A 20,560-nucleotide genomic window follows, 5' to 3' on the forward strand; every position below is an offset into this window, starting at 1 on the left:
TAAATTCTAGAAATTCTGCTTGTGGAAATTCTGGTTGTGGCAGCACACTGAATGGAAGAATGACAAAAAACAAAAAACAAAAAAAAAAAAAAAAATGCAGATGCACATTGCTTCATTTGAGCAACGTGTATCTGCCAGAAATGTGGATTACAGCTCCCTTCAGCTCTGGATTTATTTTCAAGAAAGAAACATCGCGTATGCCTTCATTAATGTAAATTTAAGAAAATCAGAAACAACAGCAGCCCCAAAACTGACTCCTTTCATGCAGAACTGATTACTCTGCCATTGAATGAAAACAGCCCATAAAGGTCCTCCACCTCCAATAGGAAGTGTCACTTTCCATCAGCAACAGACAGAACCCAGGCATTTCCACACAGTGTGTGAGAGAACAGTTAAACTAGACACTACACTATTAGCATGGATGCCAAGTTCATTTGTAATGACAATTCAGCAAAAGCCTCAGGCTTCCTTCCAACCATATGGCTGATGATAATAATAATAATAAAACAAAAACACAGTTAGCAAATTGTCATTCCTAGTTATTTAATAATTTTGGAATATTTCTGCATAATCAAGTGTTTGCTTCTGGTTTTATGTTACATTTTGCAAAGCAACTACAAGAAATAGTTACTTCAAGAAATAGGAGGGGTGAAATGGGAGTGGTGTGTTTTTTTTTTTTTTTTGGCTGATGCTGAATAAGCTTGCTTTCTTGCATCATATGCCTCTACTAATGCTAATGCTAAATGGTATCAAAATTTTGATACCATTTTGAAAGTAATACAATGTAGAGTACTAAGACTTCCATTAAGAAAAACTTACACTAGAAATACTGTCTACCAAGAAGTTGTATAATTTATGCTGCTAATAATCATATTAAATTAAAGTTCAAATCATTTTAACCAACTCTCGTGTTTTGGTCTTACCAGCCTTCTCCTTCATTCATCCTTATATATATATATATATATATTAGTAAATTAATAAGAGGAGTTTACCTCAATATAGTACGTGGAACACTTCCGTATGATACCCTCCAGAAATTAAAACGGAAAAAACGAAAAAATCGACAACTTACTGGTACATTAAAGTAAAATATAAATAATTAAAGTAAAATATAAATAATTAAATAATCAATTTAACACAATTCAAAATCAATTCAAAACAATTAAAATTCAAATTAACGCAATTAAAAGAATCTAACGAAAATATTCAAAACGATTTTCCTTCCTGAAGCTGACAATGCTTTTCGACCGACTGTCGTGATCACAGGAATGAATTTCACAGGAATGATCACAGGAATGAAAATGAATTTTCATTCCTGTGATCATGACAGTCGGTCGAAAAGCATTGTCAGCTTCAGGAAGAAAAATCGTTTTGAATATTTTCGTTAGATTCTTTTAATTGCGTTAATTTGAATTTTAATTGTTTTGAATTGATTTTGAATTGTGTTAAATTGATTATTTAATTATTTATATTTTACTTTAATTATTTATATTTTACTTTAATTATTTATATTTTACTTTAATGTACCGGTAAGTTGTCGATTTTTTCGTTTTTTCCGTTTTAATTTCTGGAGGGTATCATACGGAAGTGTTCCACGTACTATATTGAGGTAAACTCCTCTTATTAATTTACTAATATTATTATCAACGTAGAACATATTGAGTATTTCAGCTCTGATTCATACTATCTAATATATATATATATATATATATATATATATATATATAAATTATTATTATTAGTAAAGAGTATTTTGCAACTGGTCTGCCATACTTTGGGTTTTTTCAGGAAGTGGTGTTATTCTGCAAGAATAACTCCACTTCCTGAATAACTCCAAAGCATATAACCCCAGAGTAACATACCAACTATATGGTGCCACACTCAGGGTAGTGGAGAATGAAAAAGACTGGGGAGTAATTGTGCAGTCATATATGAAGTTCTCTGAGCAATGCAGATAGGCTGCCATGGCAGCTCGTGGAGTCTTGTCAATAATATACAGGAATTTTGCTAGGAGGAATAAGTAGGTGATTATCCCTTTGTGTAAAGCAATGGTCAGGTCACACCTTGAGTACTGCATATAGGTCTGGAAGCCTCATTTTAGGAAGGATGTAGAGCTGCTGGAATGAGTACAGAGAAGGGCATAGAGATTGGGGAGAGGAACAAAGGGGTGCTCTTACCAAGAAAGGCTTCAGTTCTGCAAACTGCAGTGTCTGGAGACTGGGCACCTCCAAGGTGATTTGATTGAAGTTGTTTGTTGTTTGTTTTGTTGGTTTTTAGGAGCATTAGCAACTAAGGCCATATTGCTCCGGGATATGCGGTGGTCATTCCTTGACCTTTCCGCATTCTCCGTATTTGGTGGTGACGGGCTCGAACCCCAGTCTAATGAAGAAGTGTGTGCTGCACACTGCTGCTCCTTCCCACCTGGTTGATTGAAGTGTTTAAGGCTTTGAATGGATTGAACAAGCTCAATGCTGATGGGATTCTTCCTCTTGCTCAGACTACAGACATGAGAGGGCACAAATTCAAACTGAGGAACAAACTTCCATCTATTGTTGCAGAAGTTGACAGCTTAAATAAATTCAAGGAAGAACTAGATAAACTACCGTAGGGAATGAATAAGTGAAATGGGAGGTATTGTGGTTTTTTTTTTTTTTTTTTTTGTGGCCAATACTGTATAAGTTTGCTTTCTTGCATCATTTGCCACTATTAATGCTCAATGATAAGTAAAAAAATATTAATACAATAGTTCTATTTGCAACATCTATGGTCAATCAAGTATGCTAACGAAAAATAAAAACATTATTAATTAGAAGAGTTTACTGCTAAATTTTATGAAATACACCTATAAATCACCTTGGGGTGGTCATGTATATAAGCAACAACAACAATAATCCAGTGTATGAGTCCCCCCCCCAGTGTACCTTAACCTTTTAAGACTACATAAAAAAAAAAAAGCAGGTTCTCAGCATTTGGTAGCAGGGATAAGGAGGTAATTATCCCCTTGTATAAGGCAATGGTCAGGCTATACCTTGAGTACTGCATACAGGTCTGGAGGCCCATTTTAGGAAAGATAAAGAGCTGCTGGAATCAGTAGAAGAAGGAAAACGAGATTGGTGAGTGGAACAATGGATTGCTGTTACCAAGAAAGGCTTCAGTTCTGCAAATTGCAAAATCTGGAGACTAGGCACATGTGAGGTGATCTGATTGAGGTGTATAAGGCATTGAATGGTTTCAGAAAGCTCAATGCTGATAGAATTCTTCCTCTTTCTCAGATTTTGCACTTGAGGGGGCATAAATTCAAATTGGGGAAAGACGGTTGTAGAATAGATGTGTGGAAATTTGCCTTTAACCAGTGGGTGGTTGATTTCTGGAACAAACTTCCATCTATCATTATGAAAGTTGATTGCTTAAATAAATTAAAGGCCAAACTTTTGGAGTGAATGGATGGGTGAAACGGGAAGGTGTTTTTTTTTTTTTTTTTTGGCTGATGGCTATATAAGCTTGCTTTCTTGCATCATATGCCTCTACTAATGTTAATGCTCAGCAACCAACAGATTGGATCAATATAACAATAGTTCCCATAAAATTAATCTAAGTAAGCCATAACCTGAAGATCCAAAATCTGGAAGAGCTCCCATCACATTGAAAGAATATAGCAGTTAAACGTTTAAAAACAAATAATGTTATTGGAATGCACCAAACATTTACTGAGCACCAATGTTGGAAGTTGCTTTCTACAGCGCTGTGAGGATTATTGTCAGACCAAAGGTTGAATTTCAGCTATTGTTCATTCCATGAAGATGGAATTATGATTCATCACTAAACAGTGTGCAATTAAAAGTCCTGTGATATGAAATAATCCAGTTGTAAAATTTAACACAAATATCATATAATAATCATCTAGCTGAAGAACATGCATGTGATGCAAATGACAAGGATGCAAATCTTCAACATATATAATTCACCATACTCATTATGTAAATTCATTACTTCTATCATAAATCCTTTAAATACAGGTAAATGTACTACAATGAACTAGGTCCAGTGTGTGCTTTCTATATGGGTCATTATCCCATATGGTTACATTGAACAATTGTCCTTGTTTTCCCTTAATCTCCTGTGTGTGTGTGTGTGTGTGTGTGTGTGTGTGTGTGTGTGTGTGTGTGTGTGTGTGTGTGTGTGTGTGTGTGTGTGTGTGTGTCATTAAATACTAACTCCATTTGGAATCTGGTGGTTTGGAAAACATCCATTGAATCCCAAACGATATTCCGCAACTACTGGTTTACTATTACCATCACAGAATCCATAAATTAAATGGATATTAACATTCAGTGAGTGTGAACTGTTGTGTGGATTTGTAAAATAAAAACATGAAAAAAAAAAAAAAAAACGATTTTTCCCTTATAGCAAAAGAAAGTCATGTATGCTGGCACTTCACACAGATCAGGACCAATTAAAACAAGATCAAAGGAGTACAAAAATAAGATCAAGAAAACACAGATTTGCTACATATTTCTTTGCCATAACTCCACAAAAGTTGAAATAGGACCAATGTTGTATGAAGCCATTTTACTCAATATCCTCCCGTCATATTATTGTAGACTAATTGCAAAATATGTGTGTGCATCATCTCAGGTACTCATTATTTGCTTGCATGCATATTTCAAATATTTGCATAAAATTACACAATATTCTCTTATCATTGTAGGTGCCTCCGTAGCCAGGAGCGGCAGCGCATAGCACACGCTTCTTGATTAGACCGGGGTTCAAGCCCGTGACCACCAAATACGGAGGATGCGGAAAGGTCAGGGAGTGACCACCGCATATCCCCAGAGCAATATGGCCTTAGTTGCTAATGCTCCTAAAAACCAAATAACAACAACAACAACAACTTGTCACTGTCACTGTCATTCATGACATCCTCCTACAATAGCTATAGTTATTCAAAATGTGATTCTTATAGTGGCTGTTAGTTCAGTATTAATAATCACCACTCTGCATTGTTTTCGGTGTTTGTAAACTAATAGCTGTTTTTAACTGTTTTTTAAGCTGATTTCAGAAATGTTATTCCTTTTTTTCTATAACATACCATTTTTTCACAAATTACTTAAGTTGATATCATGAGTTGCATCACTGAATGTATTAAATTAGGAGTAAATGCTGGGATTTTGTAAACTAAATCTTCACATGTTGGCAACTGCCTTCAGTTATTTGTTTCTTGACCTGGAAAATTCTATGCAGCAGTGTTTATCAGTGTGAGCTCAGTTTATTTTTGAGATTATTGTGTGAAACTTGTGCTTAAAAATGAGTAAAATATCTTCACGCAAGTGTTTGAATAATCTAAACTTATTTTTTTATATTTATGAAAGTTATGTAATTCTCAAGAAATGAGAAGATATTATAGAATTTGTAAAAAATGTGTACCATGCTTATTTTGAAGTGAAACTCTGTGAACAAGATAAACAATGGGTGCCACATAAAGTTTGCCAAACCTGTGTTAAAGCATTGAGATTGTGGAAAAATGGTAAAAAGAGGGCTATGCCAGTTGCAATTCCCATGATTTTGCAGAATCCTACAAACCACTGTGATGACTGCTACTTTTGCTTAGTTAATGTAGAGGGATATAGTGCAAAGAGTAAGAAGGGTATTGTGCACCTTAATATTCCATCTGCCATTAGACCAGTCCCACATGGACATAACCTGCCAATTTCATGTCATCCACTTATATTGGAGAATGTAGCAGAAGAGAGTACTGAAAGTGAACGCTTCTGAAGATGAAACTGAATGAACTCAATGATCTGGTAAGAGATTTAAATTTACCAAAAGGAGTGTGTGGAACTCCTTGGTTCTAAACTTAAGTCAAAAAATCTTCTAGCACATGGGATGTTTTTCTCATGGTAGAGACACAGAGGATGAGAACTAGTTCCCTACATTTCTGAGGACAATTCTACAGATTTTTTTACAGTAATATAAATGACTTAATGAACTATTTAGGAATTATTACAATCCTACATAATGGAGACCTTTTATTAATCCATTAAAGAAGAGTCTCAAAGGTATGTTGCTCCACAATGGAAATAAACATGGGTCAATTCCAGTAGCTCATTCTGTGCATTTGAAAGAAATATGAAAATTTGAAGTGGGCAAATATTAAGTATGAAGAACATGGTTGGTTGGGCTGTGCTGACAAAGTGATTGATATGTTACTTGGACAGCAATCTGGCTACACAAATATGCCTTGAATGCACTGGGATGTAAAGGTCTGGCCAAAGAACATAGTTCATAAATCACTGGTAGGCCCCAAAACTGCCCTCCTTCCACCCTTGCATATCAAACTGGGTTTGATGAAACAACAGTTTGTGAAAGCTTTACCTCAGGAAGGTCTCTGCTGCAATTACCATTGCACTAATTCCCATTGATCATCCAAAACAAGGTATTTTTGTTGAACCTCAAATTCACAAACTAATGAGAGACCGAGATTTGGAGCGAACTATGAAAAAAAAAGAGAAAAACATGCATGGATTAGCTTCAGGTCTGTTGAGAACTTCTTAAGGAACAAGGAACCAGACTACAAGAATAGAGTTGAAAATATGTTGGCAAACTTCAAGAAGCTGAGCTGCAACACAAGTGTCATACACAAGGTACATTTTTTTACACTCCCACATGACTACTTCCCAAAATTCTGGGCAAGAGGTTTCACCAGGATATTAAAGACATAGATGAGGCACCAGAGGAGGTGGAATGCCAACATGATGGCCGACTATTACTGGATGCTGAAGAGGGACTGTAAAATTGAAAGATCAGAAAGAAAATCAAAGAAACAAAAATTTGACCTATTGTAGATCAGTTTTTGAGTGTTTGGTGGCCTTTTTACGACACTGCACTTTATAATAGTGTTTTTCAACATGTACTTAAATATAAAAGTCTGATAAAAGACTTTTATATTTAAGATAATAAAATGTCATAATTTTATGACATTTTATTATAATTTCAGTACAGAAATTCTGCCAAAATTAATAAAAAAATATGAAACATCAAATTTTCTTTATTGATTTTTGAAGAAACCTGATGTGATGGAAACAAACAGAAGTCATTTTTGAAATAAGCATTATAAAATTATTTAGAAATGCCCTTTTCTGAGAAAACATCGTAAATTTTTTCAAAATGCAGAGTTGTACAGAGTGAACAGCTGTTTGAAAGAAAAGTAATTTAATGCCAAATAAGTGTTTATTTGGGAGAATGATTAGCACTGAACTAATTTATTTAAACAATGTTCTTTAGTGAAAAACGTTAGATGCAATATACACTTTGTGAAATCAAGTCTGTACGCTACTAGAGGAATAAGGAAAATGTCATTGCATCAAATGGTTGGTTTTTTTTTTTTTGGTTTTTTTTGAAAACCCCAAAAATGAGAGGTATTAGAACCTATAGTACTTAGTACCATGCATGGGCTGAAGGTTGAGAAAGTGAAAGAAGATACTTGTTGACATTAGTCTTGAATTTCTGTAGATTGTAATTTTTGGGAAATATGTGTAATAGTTCCAGAAAACAAAACTTGAATGTGAACAAAATGAGAAAGCAGAAAAGTTGGCTCTGTGAGTTTAAAGTTGGACAGAAAAAGGATGTTGACTGGTTGTGATACATGTTTGGACTGCCTTGGAAGAGAGAGCAGGAATTACAGAAGCCAACTGAGAAGAACAGAGCCCATGGAAGTATCTAGAGAAAAGGCATACAGCAGAAACATCTATGATACAGAGAGTAGAGAGACTCTGTTAGAGATGAGTCATTAATTAACCTAACTGCCCTCCTTTGAATGGAATTTAGAAGCCTCAGAGAAGTTTTGGAAGCACCGACCCAAATATGGGAGCGATCTTTCATGGTAGGACGGATTTGCAATTTGTACAGAGTGAACAGCTGTTTGAAAGAAAAGTAATGCCAAGAGCAAAATAGAAAACCCAGGTTTATAGATGCAGAGGAAGCAATATTTGTAATGTGCTTAAGCCAAGAGAGATCAGGGTAATCCCCAATAGAGATATATGATACTGTCTAGAAATCAGAATGGCATTGAAGATAAGCATAGGAGCAAAAGAATCCTTTTTGCAAAATATAAGAAAGGATTTTTAGAAGGACTGAATCAACTAAATTATCTTTGCCCCACTGGAGAATCAGCATTTAAGGAACTGGTAGTGGGTATTCGAGAAGTTGAAGCTGTTCGTGCAGGGCAAGGTTTCTCAAACTGGAAGGTGGAATGCAATGTGCTATCTTCAGCAAAACTATGGATAGGATTTCTAGTCAATGGAAAAGGTCATTAATATACAAGAGGGAAAGATACACATTTCAAAGAGAGGAAATCAAAAGAGTTCCAAGTGATTAGTGGAGTTGGAAGAATGATAGAGGCAACAGATGAATCTGACAGAACATGGTAGAGATATTTTAAGTCAGAAAAGATTGAAATGAGGAGATTCCAAATTACTAGGTCTCTGACAGGGAATATGACAATGGACGTGTGATATTCCGTTCCACCTTTGAAGTGAAAGGAATCATACAGAAAATAATTCGGACAACTGAGATGAGCAGTGGCTGAATCAACTGATAACTGGGATTCTGTCAGAAAAAGTACATGGGGTTTGGCAGACTGTAAGTGGAATGGACATTGAGATTGGAACTGAGACCACATATATTTGCAAAATGAAAGAGGAAGGTGCTTGGGAGGTTTAGATCTTTTCGCAGATAAGTTTGCTCTATTAGTTTGGCAATTCATGATGTATTCGGTAGAAAGAAAAGGTGAGGAGGCCATGCTTGGACCCCTCCAGTCACTGTCTGGTAGGTAGAGGCAGCAAGATTATACACCAGCTGATCTGGAAGCTTCCTAAGGAGTTACCAACAGATTCAGTCTGGTGGACTACCTAGCAGCCGGCCGGCAAACCCTGTTTTAGAGCTATACCCTGGAAACGTAAGGAAGTTTGGATCGTGCCATGATATCCATCATAATCTCAAAACACATTAATCATACTGCATGACAAGAGAAATGGGGGGGGGGTTGTGGAAGCTTTGTTCTGGAGACTAAACATGGGTTCCACCACTTCAAGCCTCCAATAAGCAAAGTGGTGGTATTGCACTGGTTGATGAGAGTCATCTACCACCTATACTGCCTAATAACACAAAGAGGTGGCATTTCTCTGTGTGGTGTGAGTGCCACACCTCAACCCCCTGCTTACATTGGCTCGCACCTGGGTGGTTACCTCCAGTATGCTAGGTGCCATATTTCAGGATTTGCATGTGGGAGGTTACTAACCCAGGGTTACTAATCATCCCACCATCGTGAAAGTGCAAGCAGAAAATCTGGATATTAAAGACCAACCAAACTTTGCCAAAATTAGGTCCACTTGACTTGAGCATCTCCTGAATATCAGTTCCAACAACATTTTAGACTTCCAGGTAGCAAGCCCAGCTTGGCATACCTGAGAGAATGTCTCTGACAGCCTCAAGGACCAAATACAGTAATACCCCGACTTACGCTACCCCGACTTACGCGAACTCGGAGTTACGCGGTTCCTGATTTTTTCGTTTGGCAACGCTGCCGCCCACTATCTTCAAGGTCGTTTTTCATATGTTATCGATATACGGTGCGACGGTGGAGAATGAGAGCGAAAGATGAACAAAATTCAACTTTGCTGCTTTTATGTTTTTTATATCAGTGAAGGGGAAACACACTTTCACCATAATAACGTAAAAACCAACACAATTCCAGCTATCGGTATAATCGCAAATGCAATTAGATCGAGTTTACTACCAGTTTATAACAGATTCCACTAGCAGAAACGCAACTGGATTTTTATTGTTTTATGGTAGTAACCACTAGAAATGTGAGGTGTTAATAGTGTATCTCTGCCTTTATGGTATTGTTTATTCAGTTGCTACATGCGCGCAGCTTTGTTTATGCGTATCAAGCGTGCCTCCTCGTTTTGTAATTGTGCTTTATTCCCTAAAAATAAAAAGGAAGCGTCCTGGTGAAGACACTGCAGATTCAGAGAGAAAAAGAAAAGCAATTATCGATAAACAGAGGCGGACTGGGTCAAAAATTCTTACCCGGGAAAATTTATAGTGGCCTCATACTATGGTTTATGGCCAAAATCACACTGGCCCACCGGGGTTTCCCCGGTAAGGCTTATTGCCAGTCCGCCTCTGTCGATAGAGAAAAAAATATGAAATTGTGAAACGCTTTGAGCGAAATGAAAGACCATGTGATATTGCACGTACTACAGGCCTAAATGAAGCAACGGCGAAAAGCACATGACAATTGCAAACTTGACAGGTTGAAAATTGAAAAGGGCTCAATTGTAAAGGGCTTAAAAATTTTAGAAAACATAGACTCCAACGAAGAACGCGTTATAGCTACAAAGCAAGGAATAAAAAAATTATTAGCTTGCTACGAAGAAATTCTGCGTGACAAAAAGAAGGCGCTGTGTCGTCAGACGAATTTGTTAGATTTTATGAAGCCATCGACATCGAAATAACTTTTTAACGTAAGTCATTTGTTTTTTTAATACATATTTTGTATTAATATGTATAAAGAACTGCAATTTTATTAATATTTTTCTTCTAAACTAGTGTTTTTGTTAGTCCTTGGTCCCAATTAAGCAAAATTTATATGTATTTATATGCAAAGTTGTACCCCGACTTACGCGAATTCGACTTACGCGATTTTCGTCGGACCCACCTATCGCGTAACTTCGGGGTATTACTGTATATCATTGCTATTATATCAATAGTTAATAAAATCAGCAAAAGAACAAAGAAAAGTTTGAATTCTATATTGTATTAATAGAATTTCTGGTACAATATACTACACTGTATTAGTAATTCTGCTAATACAATATAGTACAATCAAATTCAGAATAAGTACTACAGTATTAAACAAGAAAATGGAGATTGCATATTTTAAATTGACTATTCATATAGTAAGATATGTACTGATGTATACAGAAATTACTGTCTACATTAGTACATATGTATATGTATCTATGAATATGTGTACGTAGTAGTAGTAGTGGCATGTGATGCAAGAAAGCAAATGTATGAGCTTATGCAGCATCAGCCAAAAAAAAAAAAGAAAAAAAAATTTCACAAAACCATTCCCTCTAAATGTTTGTCCAGTTCCTCTTTAAATTTATAAAACCTATCAACTTCCACAACAACAGATGGAAGTTTCTTCCAGCAATTAACCACCCGCTGAAGGCAAATTTCCGCACATCTATTCTACATCTGTCTTTTCTTAATATGAATTTATGCCTCCTTAGGTTTGTAATCTGAACAAGTGGAAGGTTCCCATCAGAATTCAGCATGCTCAACCCATTCAAGGCCTTATACACCTCAATCAGATCAACGAGCAGTTGCCTAGTCTCCAGCCACTGCAATGTGCAGAAATTAAGCCTCTCTTGGTAAGAGGATCCCATCATTCCCCTCACCAATCTTGTTGCCCTTCTCTGTATACGCTCGAGCAAATCGACATCCTTCTAAAATGAGGCCTCCAGACCTGTACACAGTACTCAAGGCGTGGCCTGACCATTGCCTTATACAGAGGGACAATCACCTCCTTTTCCCTGCTAGCAAAATTCCTATATATCATTGACAAAACCCCATAACCTGCCCTGGCAGCCTGTCTGCATTACTCAGAAAACTTCATATCTGACTGCACAATTACTCCCAGGTCTTTTTCATTTTCTACCACCTTAAGTGTAGTACCACACAGTTGGTACATTTCTCTGGGGTTACTTCTACCCATATGCAGTACTTTGCATTTGTCAAGGTTAAACTTCAGTTGCCACTTCCTCATCTACACAAATTATCTAGATCCTGTTGCAGTAGCACACTGCCATTACTGTCATTAACAACCCTGCCAACCTTTGTATCATCTGCAAACTTCGACAGTAAGCCTGATATACCTTCATCAATATCATTGATAAATATACAAAACAAAAGTGGACCCAACACTGAACCCTGTGGTACTCCACTAATAACATTAATCCACAAATAGCAGCACCCATTGATTACCACCCTCTGTCTTCTCCCACTTAACCATCCTTTTATCCATTGTAGCAACTTACCCTTAATACCATTCTGCTCCAATTTGTACAATGGTCTTCCATGCACAACAGTGTCAAAAGCTTTCCTGAAATTCAAACGTATGATATCAAAATTATTTTTTGCATCCAGTTCCTTTATAACCACATCATAATATCCTATCAAATTTGTCAGACAAGACTTTCCCTTAACAAACCCATGCTGTGTCTGAATTATTTCTGCAGTCTTGTCTAGATGATCCTGCAATGCATCTTTAACCAGTGACTCCATTATTTTACCCGGAACAGAAGTTAAACTAACTTCTGGAATTTAACTAACTTCTGGAACTGGAATTTGGGGAGTACAACGTCTATAGAAAGGATAGATTGGATAGGAAGGGAGGAGGGGTTATGCTATTAGTTAAGAAATACATAAAATCCAAGGAAGTGAAGCCAGTGGACATCGCGGGACAGTGCAGTGTCAAGTCAGTTTGGTGTGACATAAGCATTGGGAGATCAAAATTGAGAGTAGGAGTGTGCTATAGGCCTAATGACTCTGATGAGTATAATAGGTAACTGTACAGGGAAATAGAGTGGGCCAGTAAATCAGAGTCTTATAATGGGACATTTTAATTTCCCAGATATTGACTGGAGTTTGGGGGCTGGTCACTCACACACTAGCAAGGCTTTTGGGATTTATTGGATGATTGTTTTCTACATCAGCATGTTCGGGAGGCAACTAGAGGGAGTAATACTCTTGATTTGATTATCAGCAGTGATTCTTCATGCATTAAGAATATGCAGATAAATGAACCACTAGGTGGCAGTGATCACAGTGTGCTGAAGTGGGATTTACTCAAAGCGGTAACTACCATTAGGGGTAAAGGGAACGGTTATTGCTTTCGTAAAGGCGACTATGATGGACTGAGACAGTATTTAAATTCTATACAGTGGGACCAACTGATGACGTTACCAACAGCAAATGCAAAATGGGAAGTATTCAAAGAACTTATCTTGGAAGCTACTAGGCTTTACATACCAACTAAGAAATATTGTTCAAGGTTTAGGCCTAAATGGATGTCAGATGAACTGATGAGGCATATGGCACAGAAGAAACATGCATGGGATACATACAAATTAACACATGACACAGAAGCCTATGATAGATACAAGTTGATCTGTAACCAAGTTACAAAGGAGGTTAGGCAGGCGAAGGCAGAGTACGAGAAATCTTTGGCAAGGGATGCAAAGAAAAACAGCAAAGAGTTCTTTACTTATGTAAACTCTAGAAGGAAGGGGATGAATCAGATTGGTCCACTTGATATCGATGGGTCAACTGTTGATGATCCTGCTCAGGTAGCTAACAAACTAAATGAATATTTTGCATCGACATTCACACATGAGGAGTTATTTGGCGAGGGGAAGCCAGGGGTGTATTCAACTCTAGCAGTAAGCGAGAGAATCTTGTAATAACTGAGAGTAAAGTGGAGGAGAAACTGTTGAAGATAAACACAAGAAAGGCACCTGGGGTGGATGGGATCTATCCAGTTATATTAAAGGAGGCAGCAGAGGAAGTAAGCAAACCCTTAGCCATAATTATGAGAGCTTCCTTGGACTCAGGGGAGGTACCCACAGACTGGAGATGTGCAAATGTCACCCCAATTCACAAAGGAGGATCAAAGGCTGACACAAGCAATTATAGACCTGTGAGTTTAACTTCTGTTCCAGGAAAATTAATGGAGGCACTAGTTAAAGAAGCACTGCAGGATCATTTAGACAAGACTTCAGTTATAGTTCGGACACAGCATGGTTTTGTTAAGGGGAAGTCTTGCCTGACCAATTTGATTGGATACTATGATGCAGTCACAAAGGAACTGGATGCAGGGAATAACTTTGATATTATATACTTGGATCTTAGAAAGGCTTTTGATACTGTTGCACATGGAAGACTGCTGCACAAATTGGAGCAGTGTGGCATTGGAGGCAAATTGCTGCTGTGGATAAAGGAATGGCTGAGGGGGAGAAGACAGAGAGTGGTAATCAATGGACACTGCTCATCGTGGACTAATGTTATTAGTGGAGTCCCTCAGGGCTCAGTGTTGGGTCCATTATTGTTTTCTGTATTCATAAATGATATTGATGATGGTATATCAAGTTTAATGTCGAAGTTTGCAGACGATACAAAGGTAGGCAGGGTTGTCAAGGACACTACTGACACTATGCTGCTGCAACAGGATCTGGAAAGGTTGAGCAGATGGGCTGAGAGGTGGCAAATGAAGTTTAACATTGACAAATGTAAAGTACTACACATGGGAAACAGCAACCCCAGAGCAACGTATCAACTCTGTGGTACTACACTGACAGTGGTAGAGAATGAAAGGGGCCTGGCGGTGGTTGTGCAGACAGATATGAAGTTCTCTGAGCAGTGCAGAGAGGCTGCAAGAGTAGCTCATGGTGTATTGTCAATGATATATAGGAATTTTTCTAGCAGGGATAAGGAGGTGATTATTCCCTTGTATAAGGCAATGGTCAGGCCACACCTAGAGTACTGTATACAGGTCTGGAGGCCTCATTTCAAGAAGGATGTAGAGCTGCTGGAACGAGTACGGAGAAGGGCAACAAGATTAGTGAATGGAACAAAGGGGTGCTCTTACGAAGAAAGGCTTAAATTTTGCAAATTACAGTGTCTGGAGACTAGGCACCAGCGAGGTGATCTGATAGAGGTGTATAAAGCATTGAATGGTTTGAGCATGCTCAATGCTGATGGGATTCTTCCTCTCGCTCAGAATAATCACCTGAGAGGGCATAAATTCAAATTGAGGAAAGACAGATGTACGATAGACGTGCTGAAATTTGCCTTTAGCCAGCGAGTGGTTGGTTGGTGGAACAGACTTCCATCCCTTGTCGTGGAAGTTGATAGCCTAAATAGGTTTAAGGCTCAGCTGGACAGGTATTTTGAACAAACAGAGGGGTGAAGTGGAAGTGGTTTTTTTTTTTTTTTTTTTTTTTTTGGCTGATGCTGCATAAGCTTGCTTTCTTGCATCAAATGCCTCAACTAATGCTAATGCTAACTGGTCTGTGATTACTTGTGTCACCCTTCAATCCCCCTTTGTGAATTGGGGATACATTTGCACATCTCCAGTCGGTGGGAACCTCCCCTGAGTCCAAGGATGCTCTCATAATTATGGCAAAGGGTTTGCTTAGTTGCTTTGCCGCTTCCTTTAATATAACTGGATAGAACCCATCCACCCCAGGTGCTTTTCTTATGTTTAACATCAACAATTTCTTCTCCACTTTGCTCTCAGTTATTACAAAATCATTAAGTACCCTGCTACAATTTGATAATCTTCTGCCATTTTCAAACCTTAATAATTCCTCATGTGTGAATGTATATGCAAAATACTCAAACAGTTTGTTTGCTATCTGATCAGGATCATCAACAGTCGAACCATCGATGTCAAGTGGACCAATCAGATTCATCCCCTTCCTTTTAGAGTTTATATAAGTAAAGAAATCCTTGCTGTTTTTCTTAGCATCTTTTGCCAAGGATTTTTCATAATCTGCCTTCGCCTGTCTAACCTCCTTTGTGACCTGATTACAGACTATCTTATATCTGCCATAGGCTTCTGAGTCGCTTGATAATTTATATGCATCCCATGCATTTTTCTTCTCTGTTACGAGTCTCATTAGTTCATTTGATAACCATTTAGGCCTAAACCTTGAACAATATTTCTTAATAGGTATGAAACTTTTAGTAGCATCCACGATTAATTCCTTGAATGCTTCCCACTTAGAATTTACTGTTGGTAACATCGTCAGTTGATCCCACTGTACAGAATTTAAAAACTGTCTGAGACCACTGTACTCACCTTTACGGAAGCAAAAACCCTTTCCTTTACCCCTGATGGTAATTAAATCTTTAAGTAAATCCCACATCAGTACACTGTGATCACTGCCACCTAGTGGCAGTGATCATAGTGTACTGATGTGGGATTTACTTTAAGATTTAATTACCATCAGAGGTAAATACTCAAGTTCCAGTCAAAATCTGGGAAGTTAAAATCCCCCATTATTGGACATTTTGATTTACTAGCCCACTCTATTTCTCTGTACAATTGTTCATTGTACTCATTCGAGTCATTAGGCCTATAACACACTCCTACTCTTATTTTTGCTTTCGCAGTGCTTATGTCACACCAAACTGACTCAACAGTGCACTGTTCATCTATATCAACTGGGTGCACTTCTTTTGATTTCATGTTTTTCTTAATTAACAGCATAACACCTCCTCCCTTCCTATCCTGTCTGTACACATTGTACTCCCCAAATTCCAGTTCTGCATTCCTTATATCTGGGTGACATCACGTCTCTGCTATCCCAACAATATCTGCCTTTGATGTCTTGACCAACACTTCAAATTCATCAAATTTATTTACTTTTCCTTCTAGCATTGGTATACATGCAAGCATACATGCATCTATTCCTAGTTACCCTAACACATCCCATACACCCACCTATTTCACGATGACTGCCATCCGTCCCTTAAATCCCCAACACCCCTCGCTCCAGTCACTACTTATTCTAATAGAAGTTGTGCAAGAATCACCTTCACCTCTGCGGCTACTGTTTAACTATTAGTCCTTGTATCCCCCCCCAAGCTAGCAGTTTTCCGACCCACCTAACACTGCCTCGATAGCATCAGCAAATAACCAGGCTGAAAAAAATTCTACCCCTTGAGCCTTGCACAATCTTTCCAGGGCCGAATTGATCGACAAGGCTCTCATCATATACTCCCTCCTATCGTGTCTGGGCAGAATTGCAGACACTTTCAAATTCAACCCTAATTAATGTCTTTTTTTCAGCAGTGACCTGTACTTGTTAAGTAATTCCGCCGGTCTCCTACTCTTAATATCATTAGTGCCAACGTGTACAACTATATCACCTTTTGTGCTCTTAAAAGATGATATCCGCTCTACAACGTCATCAACCTTTGCCCCTGGTCCTGTTCCACCTATCCTTTTTACAAAGCATGTTCCCCATTTCCCTGACAATAGAGTCACCAACAACTACTAGTTCCTGTGGGAGCAGCGCATTTTGCCTTGGGGTTTGCCGTTGTGTCGCGCGATGACCAAGTGCAAGCTCTGGTGTTGATGTGGGCAGCTGAGAGCTTGATGAGCCCCTCAATTTAGATCCTTCGAGGGCATCCACCCTGTCCTTCAAGCTCTGATATAGGCCCATAACAACGCGAGTTGTCGCCTGATTTCCTTACACTCTTCACATCTCACACACACAAAGACTATACTGTGGTGCTCAAATAAAACTGCATGACTTGTAAAATTCACCGAATTTTTCTGAAATATGGCAATATATCATATATGTTTTGTAATGGCATTATCTTGTTGCTTCATCCATCTCTAACAAGCTTTCTGCTCTCTTAGGAGATGTCATATGCCATACACGATTGAACCACCCTAGCGGCAGTATAAATACAGAGCCCAGTATTCTGTGCTATTGCAATGGCTATTTTCACAACTGACACCACATAGGAAAAGTGTTGCTGCTGTGCTGAATGAAAAGGGATAATCTACACATGAAACAACTAAAAAGGATTCACTGTCAACAAGCTTTGAGGTATGAGGTATTTTGGGGTCTAACGGCTCCTCGGATTTCTCCCATCTCCGCGAATGTTCTATGTATCGGTAACAGTACCCTGTCAAAGCCAGAGATTTAGAATTGTGGGTCATATGTAGTGTTATATGCTGTGCTCATTGTTTATCCAGCTCATTGACCACCAGGCCCCTAATGGGACCCGACGTTTCCCACACCTTGCCACATGGAGGCTAGCCGGATGTTACCAGTGAGTCAATTGTATTCTGGCAGGTCCTGCAACTTGCTTTCCTGGGATTTTAGTGGCTAGGACCTAAAATAAAATTGGAACGAGGACGATTAATTTTAATTCAGTTATATTAAAGCACTAATATGGGGTTTGACACTGAAGGCCTGTTTCTGAAGTGCCTAAAAGGTCAGGCGAAATTTTTTTTTTTTTGGTGTATTTTCAATTTGTAAGTGTAGGGCTATGCCTGTGCAAGAGAAAGTTCTGGGAGGGGAGAGTGAAGGCTGGGGGTGAAATAGGAAGAAGAGAGTCGATAGGGTAGGTGATCCCCTATTATTCAGTGAGGCATGCCTATGCCCCACAAGAGGGAAGGAATGGTGTGGCAGGGGAGAGAGGAGAAAGCGAACCATCACCTCCCCACCTGCCGGGTGTGGGAGAAAAAGGGTTGCACCACACAAGAGAGTGCAGAGCCTTGAGTCAATATGGCTCTGTCAAGGTGGCAACTTGGAGTTTCTATGCAGTATGAGATCTTCGTTGGTCTTACTCTGTCATCAGTAGTCTTTAGCATCCAGTTTTGTCCTCCTCAGCTATGAACACTGGTCAGGTCCATTGTCAGTCTATTATCAATGACTGTGGTTCTCTTCATCATGGGAAGATCCGCATATGTCTCCATTGGGTTATTCTTGCGTTCGCTAGGTATTAGAGATTATTAGTAGCGAGCAGATTCCCGAGGGATGTTCTCCTTGAGTCCTCTCCATGCATGTTCTATCACTCTCTTTTTTTTTTTTTTTTTTTTATCTGTTTCTTCTGTTGATGGCTATCAGTGTTTTACACCTAGCAAATAGTTTTTGGGCATATTCCTTTAGCACACTATATTCCTCTAGTGAGTCCAGTAGATAACAGGATGCATTGGTTTCACCGTCAACAGTGGCATATTTATATTAAAATTATCAGTAACTGGCAATCTAAACAGAAAAAATGAAAGTGGATGTCCATAAATATCTTCTGCGGTGCAGGACAGATTTCCTGTCCATCTGTGTTTCCAGGTTCTTGGGGAGGTAGTGTATCACGGTGATCAGTCTGCACCTGAGGTCCACATAATGTGTGCAATAATACATAATGTGCTCCTAGCACTCAAGTTCCCCACAGGAGCAGCTCAGATCCTCCTCAATTCCCAGTGCTATCAGCTTGGCTTTAAAGGCCCCATGTCCAGTCAGTAAATAGGTGGTGTATAATCTGGGTTGAAACCAAGTTGGGGGACTGGTGTACATCCTGTCGATGTTCGGAAGGAATTTTCTGGTGATATTTCCCTTGTTTCAATTGGCCCAGTGCTCCTGCCAAACTTGCATCAGGTGTTTTTGCAGTCTTACTTTTCATTTTTTTGTAGTGCATTAACGTCCACAGTATAGCCATGGTATGTACCCGTGATGACAAAGTACAGCTTCCACTTGGTCATCACGCAACACAGCAGCAGCCCCCAAGGCAGAATGCGCTAGTCCCAAAGGAACTAGTAGTTGTTGGTGACTCTACTGTCAGGGAAACGGGAAACATGGTTTGTAAAAAGGATAGGTGGAACAGGACCAGGGTATGTCTGCCAGGGGCAAAGGTTGATGACGTTTTAGAGCGGATACCATCTTTTAAGGGCACAAAAGGTGATATAGTTGTACACGTTGGCACTAATGATATTAAGAGTAGGAGACCTGCGGAATTACTTAACAAGTACAGGTCACTGTTGAAAAAAAGCCGTGAATTAGGGTTGAATTTGAAAGTGTCTGCAATTCTGCCCAGACACGATAGGAGGGAGTATATGATGAGAGCCCTGTCGATCAATTAGGCCCTGGAAGGATTGTGCAAGGCTCAAGGGGTAGAATTTTTTCAGCCTGGTCTGTACTTGTTAACAGGAGAGACTGCTTCTACAGGGATGGGATACACTTAAATACAAAGGGTGCAAGAATGTTTGCTGATGCTATCGAGGCAGTGGTTAGGTGGGTCGGAAAACTGCTAGATTGGGAGGATACAAGGACTAATTAACAGTAGCCACTGGCAGAGGTGAAAGTGATTCTTGCACTGCTTCTATTGGAATGAGCCGCAGCCTGGAAAATAAGATGCAGGATATTTCAGAGACTGCTGGGAATCATTGGGGTACAAGTAAACACATGGGTTGTGTTAGGGTAGCTAAGAAAAAGAACAGGTGCATGTATACTTGTGTGTACACTAATGCTAGGAGTTTAGTAAATAAATTTGATGAATTTGAGGTATTGCTCAAAACAACAAAGGCAGATATTGTGGGGAATTCAGAGACGTGGTGTCACACAGATATAAGGAATGCAGAACTGGAATTTGGGGAGTACAATGTCTACAGAACGGATAGACAGGATAGGAAGGGAGGAGGGGTTATGCTATTAGTTAAGAAATACATAAAATCCAAGGAAGTGAAGCCAGTCGACATTGCTGGACAGTGCAGTGTCGAGTCAGTTTGGTGTGACATAAGCATTGGGAGATGAAAATTGAGAGTAGGAGTATGCTATAGGCCTAATGACTCTGATGAGTATAATAAGAAATTGTACAGATTGTAAGAAATTGTAAGATATTTGTCTTGTCTGACAAATTTGATAGGATGTTATGATGTGGTTACAAAGGAACTGGATGCAAAAAATAATTTTGA

General features: G+C 38.8%; 1 protein-coding gene across 1 annotated transcript in view; it reads right to left on the bottom strand.

Moving 5' to 3' along the window:
• LOC150086829 (uncharacterized) overlaps nt 1-20,560 on the bottom strand; it is a 641,413-nt gene that overhangs the window by 610,996 nt on the left and 9,857 nt on the right. The window lies entirely within an intron of this gene.

Source organism: Mastigoproctus giganteus, chromosome 4 (assembly GCF_048544385.1).
Source record: "Mastigoproctus giganteus isolate SK-2022 chromosome 4, ASM4854438v1, whole genome shotgun sequence".
Taxonomy (NCBI): Eukaryota; Metazoa; Arthropoda; class Arachnida; order Uropygi; family Thelyphonidae; genus Mastigoproctus; species Mastigoproctus giganteus.